At 42.6% G+C, this 11,356-nt stretch overlaps 1 non-coding gene across 1 annotated transcript; it reads right to left on the reverse strand.

The window, feature by feature from the left end:
- Positions 1 to 323: 323 nt before the first annotated feature.
- Positions 324 to 396, reverse strand: TRNAF-GAA (transfer RNA phenylalanine (anticodon GAA)). Its single transcript has one exon. It is a non-coding gene; the product is annotated as a tRNA-Phe (tRNA).
- Between the last annotated feature and the right edge of the window lie 10,960 nt (positions 397 to 11,356).

Consider the following 11,356-nt stretch of genomic DNA (forward strand, 5'->3'; position numbering starts at 1 on the left):
GTCAGCGCCATCTATAAGCCAAACGGCGAGTGTGAAAACACTCTTATGCGCATGTTTGGCGTCACGTAGCAAGTGAACCTATTATGAGCGGGCAGCTGGGTAATTGTCCCTCTTATACAACCTAAACACACCAAGTCTGCCAGTACGAGACCCTCGTTCAATGAAATAAGGGAAAGAAGTGTATACCTAAGGGCTCGTTTTCCGTGTTTTAACACAATAATAATGAGATCTAACAGACAGTAATGCCAAGGAATGTACAGGGGAAGTTATTAGAACCAATGGAATGTAAATAGGAAGAAAGAAAAGTGGATGAAAAAATAACCAGCCGTGGGCAGGAATCGAACCTACGACCTTCGAATATTCCGTTCGATGCTCTAACCACTGAGCTACCACAGCGGCCTTCCCTCAATCCACTTTTTTGGGTTCATATGTGAATATAGAAGCAGGAGTGACAGTCAGCGCCATCTATAAGCCAAACGGCGAGTGTGAAAACACTCTTATGCGCATGTTTGGCGTCACGTAGCACGTGAACTTATTATGAGCGGGCAGCTGAATAATTGTCCCTCTTATACAACCTAAACACACCAAGTCTGCCAGTACGAGACCCTAGTTCAATGAAATAAGGGAAATAAGTGTATACCTAAGGGCTCGTTTTCCGTGTTGTAACACAATATTAATGAGATTTAACATACAGCAATGCCAAGGAATGTACAGGGGAAGTTATTAGAACCAATGGAACGTAAATAGGAAGAAAGAAAAGTGGATGAACAAACAACCAGTCGTTGGCAGGAATTGAACCTACGACCTTCGAATAACGCGTTCGATGCTCTAACCACTGAGCTCCCACAGCGGCCTTCCCTCCATCCACTTTTTGGGGTTTATATGTGAATTTAGAAGTAGGAGTGGCAGTCACCGCCATCTATAAGCCAAACGGCGAGTGTGAAAACACTCTTATGCGCATCTTTGGCGTCACGTAGCACGTGAACTTATTATGAGCGGGCAGCTGGTTAATTGTCCCTCTTATACAGCCTAAACACACCAAGTCTGCCAGTACGACACCCTCGTTCAATGAAATAAGGGAAAGAAGTGTACACCTAAGGGCTCGTTTACCGTGTTTTACCACAGTATTAATGAGATCTAACAGACAGTAATACCAAGGAATGTACAGGGGAAGTTATTAAAACCAATGGAATGTAAAAAGGAAGAAAGAAAAGTGGACGAAAAAATAACCAGCCGTGGTCAGGAATCGAACCTACGACCTTCGAATAACGCGTTCGATGCTCTAACCACTGAAGTACCACCGCGGCCTTCCCTCCATTCACTTTTTAGGTTTATATGTGAATTTAGAAGTAGGAGTGACAGTCAGCGCCTTCTATAAGAAAACGGCGAGTGTAAAAACACTCTTATGCGCATGTTAGGCGTCACGTAGCACGTTAACTTATTATGAGCGGGCAGCTGATTAATTGTCCCTCTTATACAACCTAAACACACCAAGTCTGCCAGTACGAGACCCTCGTTTAATGAAATAAGGAAAAGAAGTGTATACCTAAGGGCTCGTTTTCCGTGTTTTAACACAATAATAATAAGATCTAACAGACAGTAATGCCAAGGAATGTACAGGGGAAGTTATTAGAACCAATGGAATGTCAATAAGAAGAAAGAAAGGTGGGTGACAAAATAACCAGCCGTGGGCAGGAATCGACTCTACGACCTTCGAATAACGCCTTCGATGCTCTAACCACTGAGCTACCACAGCGGCCTTCCTCCCATCCACTTTTTTGGGTTTATATGTGAATTTAGAAGTAGGAGTGACAGTCAACGCCATCTATAAGCCAAACGGCGATGGTGAAAACACTCTTATGCGCATGTTTGTCGTCACGTAGCACATGAACTTATTATGAGCGGGCAGCTGGTAATTGTCCCTCTTATACAACCTAAACACACCAAGTCTGCCAGTACGAGACCCTCGTTCAATGAAATAGGGGAAAGAAGTGTAAACCTAAGGGCTCGTTTTCCGTGTTTTTACACAATAATAATGAGATCTAACAGACAGTTATACCAAGGAAATACAGGTGAAGTTATTAGAACCAATGGAATGTAAATAGGAAGAAAGAAAAGTGGATGAAAAAATAACCAGCCGTTGGCAGGAATTGAACCTACGACCTTCGAATAACGCGTTCGATGCTCTAACCACTGAGCTACCACAGCGGCCTTCCCTCCATCCACTTTTTGGGGTTTATATGTGAATTTAGATGTAGGAGTGACAGTCAGCGCCTTCTATAAGCAAACGGCGAGTGTAAAGACACTCTTATGCGCATGTAAGGCGTCACGTAGCACGTGAACTTATTATGAGCGGGCAGCTGATTAATTGTCCCTCTTATACAACCTAAACACACCAAGTCTGCCAGTACGAGACCCTCGTTCAACGAAATAAGGAAAAGAAGTGTATACCTAAGGGCTCGTTATCCGTGTTTTAACACAATAATAATGAGATCTAACAGACAGTAATGCCAAGGAATGTACAGGGGAAGTTATTAGAACAAATGGAATGTAAATAAGAAAAAAGAAAAGTGGATGAAAAAATAACCAGCTGTAGGCAGGAATCGAACCTACAACCTTCGAATAACGCGTTCGATGCTCTAACCACTGAGCTACCACAGCGGCCTTCCTTTTATCCACTTTTTTGGGTTTATATGTGAATTTAGAAGTAGAAGTGACAGTCAGCGCCATCTATAAGCCAAACGGCGAGTGTGAAAACACTCTTATGCGCATTTTTTGGCGTCACGTAGCACGTGAACTTATTATGAGCGGGCAGCTGGTTAATTGTCCCTCTTATACAACCTAAACACACCAACTCTGCCAGTACGAGACCCTCGTTCAATGTAATAAGGGAAAGAAAAGTACACCTAAAGGCTCGTTTTAGGTGTTTTAACACAATATTAATGAGATCTAACAGACAGTAATACCAAGGAATGTACAGGGGAAGTTATTAAAACCAATGGAATGTAAATAGGAAGAAAGAAAAGTGGACGAAAAAAATAACCAGCCGTGGTCAGGAATCGAACCTACGACCTCCGAATAACGCGTTCGATGCTCTAACCACTGAGCTACAAGAGCGGCCTCCCCTTCATCCATTTTTTAGGTTTATATGTGAATTTAGAAGTAGGAGTGACAGTCAGCGCCTTCTATAAGCAAACGGCGAGTGTAAAAACACTCTTATGCGCATGTTAGGCGTCACGTAGCACGTGAACTTATTATGAGCGGGCAGCTGATTAATTGTCCCTCTTATACAACCTAAACACACCAAGTCTGCCAGTACGAGACCCTCGTTCAACGAAATAAGGAAAAGAAGTGTATACCTAAGGGCTCGTTTTCCGTGTTTTAACACAATATTAATGAGATCTAACAGACAGTAATGCGAAGGAACGTACAGGGAAAGTTATTAGAACCAATGGAATGTAAATAGGAAGAAAGAAAAGTGGATGAAAAAATAGCCAGCCGTGAGCAGGAATCGAACCTACGACCTTCGAATAACGCGTTCGATGCTCTAACCACTGAGCTACCACAGCGGCCTTCCCTCCATCCACTTTTTTGGGTTCATATGTGAATATAGAAGCAGGAGTGACAGTCAGCGCCATCTATAAGCCAAACGGCGAGTGTGAAAACACTCTTATGCGCATTTTTTGGCGTCACGTAGCACGTGAACTTATTATGAGCGGGCAGCTGATTAATTGTATCTCTTATTCAACCTAAACACACCAAGTCTGCCAGTACGAGACCCTCGTTCAATGAAATAAGAGAAAGAAGTGTATACCTAAGGGCTCGTTTTCCGTGTTTTAACACAATATTAATGAGATCTAACAGACAGTAATGCCAAAGAATGTACAGGGGAAGCTAGTAGAACCAATGGAATGTAAATAAGAAGAAAGAAAAGTGGATGAGAAAATAACCAGCCGTGTGCAGGAATCGAACCTACGACCTTCGAATAACGCGTTCGATGCTCTAACCACTGAGCTACCACAGCGGCCTTCCCTCCATTCACTTTTTTGGGTTCATTAGTGAATTTAAAGTAGGAGTGACAGTCAACGCCATCTATAAGCCAAACGGCGATTGTGAAAACACTCTTATGCGCATGTTTGTCGTCACGTAGCACATGAACTTATTATGAGCGGGCAGCTGGTTAATTGTCCCTCTTATACAACCTAAACACACCAAGTCTGCCAGTACGAGACCCTCGTTGAATGAAATAAGGGAAAGAAGTGTAAACCTAAGGGCTCGTTTTCCGTGTTTTTACACAATATTAATGAGATCTAACAGACAGTAATACCAAGGAAATACAGGTGAAGTTATTAGAACCAATGGAATGTAAATAGGAAGAAAGAAAAGTGGATGAAAAAATAACCAGCCGTTGGCAGGAATTGAACCTACGACCTTCGAATAACGCGTCCGATGCTCTAACCACTGAGCTACCACAGCGGCCTTCCCTCCATCCACTTTTTGGGGTTTATATGTGAATTTAGAAGTAGGAGTGACGACAGTCACCGCCATCTATAAGCCAAACGGCGAGTGTGAAAACACTCTTATGCGCATGTTAGGCGTCACGTAGCACGTTAACCTATTATGAGCGGGCAGCTGTGTAATTGTCCCTCTTATACAACCTAAACACACCAAGTCTGCCAGTACGAGACCCTAGCTCAATGAAATAAGGGAAATAAGTGTATACCTAAGGGCTCGTTTTCTGTGTTTTAACACAATATTAATGAGATCTAACAGACAGCAATGCCAAGGAATGTACAAAGGAAGTTATTAGAACCAATGGAACGTAAATAGGAAGAAAGAAAAGTGGATGAACGAATAACCAGCCGTTGGCAGGAATTGAACCTACGACCTTCGAATAACACGTTCGATACTCTAACCACTGAGCTACCACAGCGGCCTTCCCTCCATCCACTTTTTGGGGTTCATATGTGAATTTAGAAGTAGGAGTGACAATCACCGCCATCTATAAGCCAAACGGCGAGTGTGAAAACACTCTTATGCGCATGTTTGGCGTCACGTAGCACGTGAACTTATTATGAGCGGGCAGCTGGTAATTGTCCCTCTTATACAACCTAAACACACCAAGTCTGCCAGTACGAGACCCTCGTTCAATGAAATAAGGGAAAGAAGTGTAAACCTAAGGGCTCGTTTTCCGTGTTTTTACACAATAATAATGAGATCTAACAGACAGTTATACCAAGGAAATACAGGTGAAGTTATTAGAACCAATGGAATGTAAATAGGAAGAAAGAAAAGTGGATGAAAAAATAACCAGCCGTTGGCAGGAATTGAACCTACGACCTTCGAATAACGCGTTCGATGCTCTAACCACTGAGCTACCACAGCGGCCTTCCCTCCATCCACTTTTTGGGGTTTATATGTGAATTTAGATGTAGGAGTGACAGTCAGCGCCTTCTATAAGCAAACGGCGAGTGTAAAGACACTCTTATGCGCATGTAAGGCGTCACGTAGCACGTGAACTTATTATGAGCGGGCAGCTGATTAATTGTCCCTCTTATACAACCTAAACACACCAAGTCTGCCAGTACGAGACCCTCGTTCAACGAAATAAGGAAAAGAAGTGTATACCTAAGGGCTCGTTATCCGTGTTTTAACACAATATTAATGAGATCTAACAGACAGTAATGCCAAGGAATGTACAGGGGAAGTTATTAGAACAAATGGAATGTAAATAAGAAAAAAGAAAAGTGGATGAAAAAATAACCAGCTGTAGGCAGGAATCGAACCTACAACCTTCGAATAACGCGTTCGATGCTCTAACCACTGAGCTACCACAGCGGCCTTCCTTTTATCCACTTTTTTGGGTTTATATGTGAATTTAGAAGTAGAAGTGACAGTCAGCGCCATCTATAAGCCAAACGGCGAGTGTGAAAACACTCTTATGCGCATTTTTTGGCGTCACGTAGCACGTGAACTTATTATGAGCGGGCAGCTGGTTAATTGTCCCTCTTATACAACCTAAACACACCAACTCTGCCAGTACGAGACCCTCGTTCAATGTAATAAGGGAAAGAAAAGTACACCTAAGGGCTCGTTTTAGGTGTTTTAACACAATATTAATGAGATCTAACAGACAGTAATACCAAGGAATGTACAGGGGAAGTTATTAAAACCAATGGAATGTAAATAGGAAGAAAGAAAAGTGGACGAAAAAAATAACCAGCCGTGGTCAGGAATCGAACCTACGACCTCCGAATAACGCGTTCGATGCTCTAACCACTGAGCTACCACAGCGGCCTCCCCTTCATCCATTTTTTAGGTTTATATGTGAATTTAGAAGTAGGAGTGACAGTCAGCGCCTTCTATAAGCAAACGGCGAGTGTAAAAACACTCTTATGCGCATGTTAGGCGTCACGTAGCACGTGAACTTATTATGAGCGGGCAGCTGATTAATTGTCCCTTTTATACAACCTAAACACACCAAGTCTGCCAGAACGAGACCCTCGTTCAACGAAATAAGGAAAAGAAGTGTATACCTAAGGGCTCGTTTTCCGTGTTTTAACACAATATTAATGAGATCTAACAGACAGTAATGCGAAGGAACGTACAGGGAAAGTTATTAGAACCAATGGAATGTAAATAGGAAGAGAGAAAAGTGGATGAAAAAATAGCCAGCCGTGAGCAGGAATCGAACCTACGACCTTCGAATAACGCGTTCGATGCTCTAACCACTGAGCTACCACAGCGGCCTTCCCTCCATCCACTTTTTTGGGTTCATATGTGAATATAGAAGCAGGAGTGACAGTCAGCGCCATCTATAAGCCAAACGGCGAGTGTGAAAACACTCTTATGCGCATTTTTTGGCGTCACGTAGCACGTGAACTTATTATGAGCGGGCAGCTGATTAATTGTATCTCTTATTCAACCTAAACACACCAAGTCTGCCAGTACGAGACCCTCGTTCAATGAAATAAGAGAAAGAAGTGTATACCTAAGGGCTCGTTTTCCGTGTTTTAACACAATATTAATGAGATCTAACAGACAGTAATGCCAAAGAATGTACAGGGGAAGCTAGTAGAACCAATGGAATGTAAATAAGAAGAAAGAAAAGTGGATGAGAAAATAACCAGCCGTGTGCAGGAATCGAACCTACGACCTTCGAATAACGCGTTCGATGCTCTAACCACTGAGCTACCACAGCGGCCTTCCCTCCATTCACTTTTTTGGGTTCATTAGTGAATTTAAAGTAGGAGTGACAGTCAACGCCATCTATAAGCCAAACGGCGATTGTGAAAACACTCTTATGCGCATGTTTGTCGTCACGTAGCACATGAACTTATTATGAGCGGCAGCTGGTTAATTGTCCCTCTTATACAACCTAAACACACCAAGTCTGCCAGTACGAGACCCTCGTTCAATGAAATAAGGGAAAGAAGTGTAAACCTAAGGGCTCGTTTTCCGTGTTTTTACACAATATTAATGAGATCTAACAGACAGTAATACCAAGGAAATACAGGTGAAGTTATTAGAACCAATGGAATGTAAATAGGAAGAAAGAAAAGTGGATGAAAAAATAACCAGCCGTTGGCAGGAATTGAACCTACGACCTTCAAATAGCGCGTCCGATGCTCTAACCACTGAGCTACCACAGCGGCCTTCCCTCCATCCACTTTTTGGGGTTTATATGTGAATTTAGAAGTAGGAGTGACGACAGTCACCGCCATCTATAAGCCAAACGGCGAATGTGAAAACACTCTTATGCGCATGTTAGGCGTCACGTAGCACGTTAACCTATTATGAGCGGGCAGCTGTGTAATTGTCCCTCTTATACAACCTAAACACACCAAGTCTGCCAGTACGAGACCCTAGCTCAATGAAATAAGGGAAATAAGTGTATACCTAAGGGCTCGTTTTCTGTGTTTTAACACAATATTAATGAGATCTAACAGACAGCAATGCCAAGGAATGTACAAAGGAAGTTATTAGAACCAATGGAACGTAAATAGGAAGAAAGAAAAGTGGATGAACGAATAACCAGCCGTTGGCAGGAATTGAACCTACGACCTTCGAATAACGCGTTCGATACTCTAACCACTGAGCTACCACAGCGGCCTTCCCTCCATCCACTTTTTGGGGTTCATATGTGAATTTAGAAGTAGGAGTGACAATCACCGCCATCTATAAGCCAAACGGCGAGTGTGAAAACACTCTTATGCGCATGTTTGGCGTCACGTAGCACGTGAACTTATTATGAGAGGGCAGCTGGTTAATTGTCCCTCTTATACAGCCTAAACACACCAAGTCTGCCAGTACGAGACCCTCGTTCAGTGAAATAAGGAAAAGAAGTGTATACCTAAGGGCTCGTTATCCGTGTTTTAACACAATATTAATGAGATCTAACAGACAGTAATGCCAAGGAATGTACAGGGGAAGTTATTAGAACAAATGGAATGTAAATAAGAAAAAAGAAAAGTGGATGAAAAAATAACCAGCTGTAGGCAGGAATCGAACCTACAACCTTCGAATAACGCGTTCGATGCTCTAACCACTGAGCTACCACAGCGGCCTTCCTTTGATCCACTTTTTTGGGTTTATATGTGAATTTAGAAGTAGAAGTGACAGTCAGCGCCATCTATAAGCCACACGGCGAGTGTGAAAACACTCTTATGCGCATTTTTTGGCGTCACGTAGCACGTGAACTTATTATGAGCGGGCAGCTGGTTAATTGTCCCTCTTATACAACCTAAACACACCAAGTCTGCCAGTACGAGACCCTCGTTCAATGTAATAAGGGAAAGAAAAGTACACCTAAGGGCTCGTTTTAGGTGTTTTAACACAATATTATTGAGATCTAACAGACAGTAATACCAAGGAATGTACAGGGGAAGTTATTAAAACCAATGGAATGTAAATAGGAAGAAAGAAAAGTGGACGAAAAAAATAACCAGCCGTGGTCAGGAATCGAACCTACGACCTCCGAATAACGCGTTCGATGCTCTAACCACTGAGCTACCACAGCGGCCTCCCCTTCATCCATTTTTTAGGTTTATATGTGAATTTAGAAGTAGGAGTGACAGTCAGCGCCTTCTATAAGCAAACGGCGAGTGTAAAAACACTCTTATGCACATGTTAGGCGTCACGTAGCACGTGAACTTATTATGAGCGGGCAGCTGAATAATTGTCCCTCTTATACAACCTAAACACACCAAGTCTGCCAGTACGAGACCCTCGTTCAACGAAATAAGGAAAAGAAGTGTATACCTAAGGGCACGTTTTCCGTGTTTTAACACAATATTAATGAGATCTAACAGACAGTAATGCGAAGGAACGCACAGGGAAAGTTATTAGAACCAATGGAATGTAAATAGGAAGAAAGAAAAGTGGATGAAAAAATAGCCAGCCGTGGGCAGGAATCGAACCTACGACCTTCGAATAACGCGTTCGATGCTCTAACCACTGAGCTACCACAGCGGCCTTCCTCCCATCCACTTTTTTGGGTTTATATGTGAATTTAGAAGTAGGAGTGACAGTCAACGCCATCTATAAGCCAAACGGCGATTGTGAAAACACTCTTATGCGCATGTTTGTCGTCACATAGCACATGAACTTATTATGAGCGGGCAGCTGGTTAATTGTCCCTCTTATACAACCTAAACACACCAAGTCTGCCAGTACGAGACCCTCGTTCAATGAAATAAGGGAAAGAAGTGTAAACCTAAGGGCTCGTTTTCCGTGTTTTTACACAATATTAATGAGATCTAACAGACAGTAATACCAAGGAAATACAGGTGAAGTTATTAAAACCAATGGAATGTAAATAGGAAGAAAAAAAGTGGATGAAAAAATAACCAGCTGTTGGCAGGAATTGAACCTACGACCTTCGAATAACGCGTCCGATGCTCTAACCACTGAGCTACCACAGCGGCCTTCCCTCCATCCATTTTTGGGGTTTATATGTGAATTTAGAAGTAGGAGTGACAGTCACCGCCATCTATAAGCCAAACGGCGAGTGTGAAAACACTCTTATGCGCATGTTAGGCGTCACGTAGCACGTTAACCTATTATGAGCGGGCAGCTGTGTAATTGTCCCTCTTATACAACCTAAACACACCAAGTCTGCCAGTACGAGACCCTAGCTCAATGAAATAAGGGAAATAAGTGTATACCTAAGGGCTCGTTTTCCGTGTTTTAACACAATATTAATGAGATCTAACAGACAGCAATGCCAAGGAATGTACAAAGGAAGTTATTAGAACCAATGGAACGTAAATAGGAAGAAAGAAAAGTCGATGAACAAATAACCAGCCGTTGGCAGGAATTGAACCTACGACCTTCGAATAACGCGTTCGATACTCTAACCACTTAGCTACCACAGCGGCCTTCCCTCCATCCACTTTTTGGGGTTTATATGTGAATTTAGAAGTAGGAGTGACAATCACCGCCATCTATAAGCCAAACGGCGAGTGTGAAAACACTCTTATGCGCATGTTTGGCGTCACGTAGCACGTGAACTTATTATGAGCAGGCAGCTGGTTAATTGTCCCTCTTATACAGCCTAAACACACCAAGTCTGCCAGTACGAGACCCTCGTTCAATGAAATAAGGGAAAGAAGTGTACACCTAAGGGCTCATTTCAAGTGTTTTAGCACAATATTTATGAGATTCAACAGACAGTAATACCAAGGAATGTACAGGGGAAGTTATTAAAACCAATGGAATGTAAATAGGAAGAAAGAAAAGTGGACGAAAAAAATAACCAGCCGTGGTCAGGAATCGAACCTACGACCTCCGAATAACGCGTTCGATGCTCTAACCACTGAGCTACCACAGCGGCCTCCCCTTCATCCACTTTTTAGGTTTATATGTGAATTTAGAAGTAGGAGTGACAGTCAGCGCCTTCTATAAGCAAACGGCGAGTGTAAAAACACTCTTATGCGCATGTTAGGCGTCACGTAGCACGCGAACTTATTATGAGCGGGCAGCTGATTAATTGTCCCTCTTATACAACCTAAACACACCAAGTCTGCCAGTACGAGACCCTCGTTCAACGAAATAAGGAAAAGAAGTGTATACCTAAGGGCTCGTTTTCCGTGTTTTAACACAATATTAATGAGATCTAACAGACAGTAATGCCAAGGAATGTACAGGGGAAGTTATTAGAACAAATGGAATGTAAATAAGAAAAAAGAAAAGTGGATGAAAAAATAACCAGCCGTAGGCAGGAATCGAACCTACAACCTTCGAATAACGCGTTTGATGCTCTAACCACTGAGCTACCACAGCGGCCTTCCTTATATCCACTTTTTTGGGTTTATATGTGAATTTAGAAGTAGAAGTGACAGTCAGCGCCATCTAT

This window comes from Rhipicephalus microplus, chromosome 4, assembly GCF_043290135.1.
Source record: "Rhipicephalus microplus isolate Deutch F79 chromosome 4, USDA_Rmic, whole genome shotgun sequence".
In the NCBI taxonomy this organism is placed as follows: domain Eukaryota; kingdom Metazoa; phylum Arthropoda; class Arachnida; order Ixodida; family Ixodidae; genus Rhipicephalus; species Rhipicephalus microplus.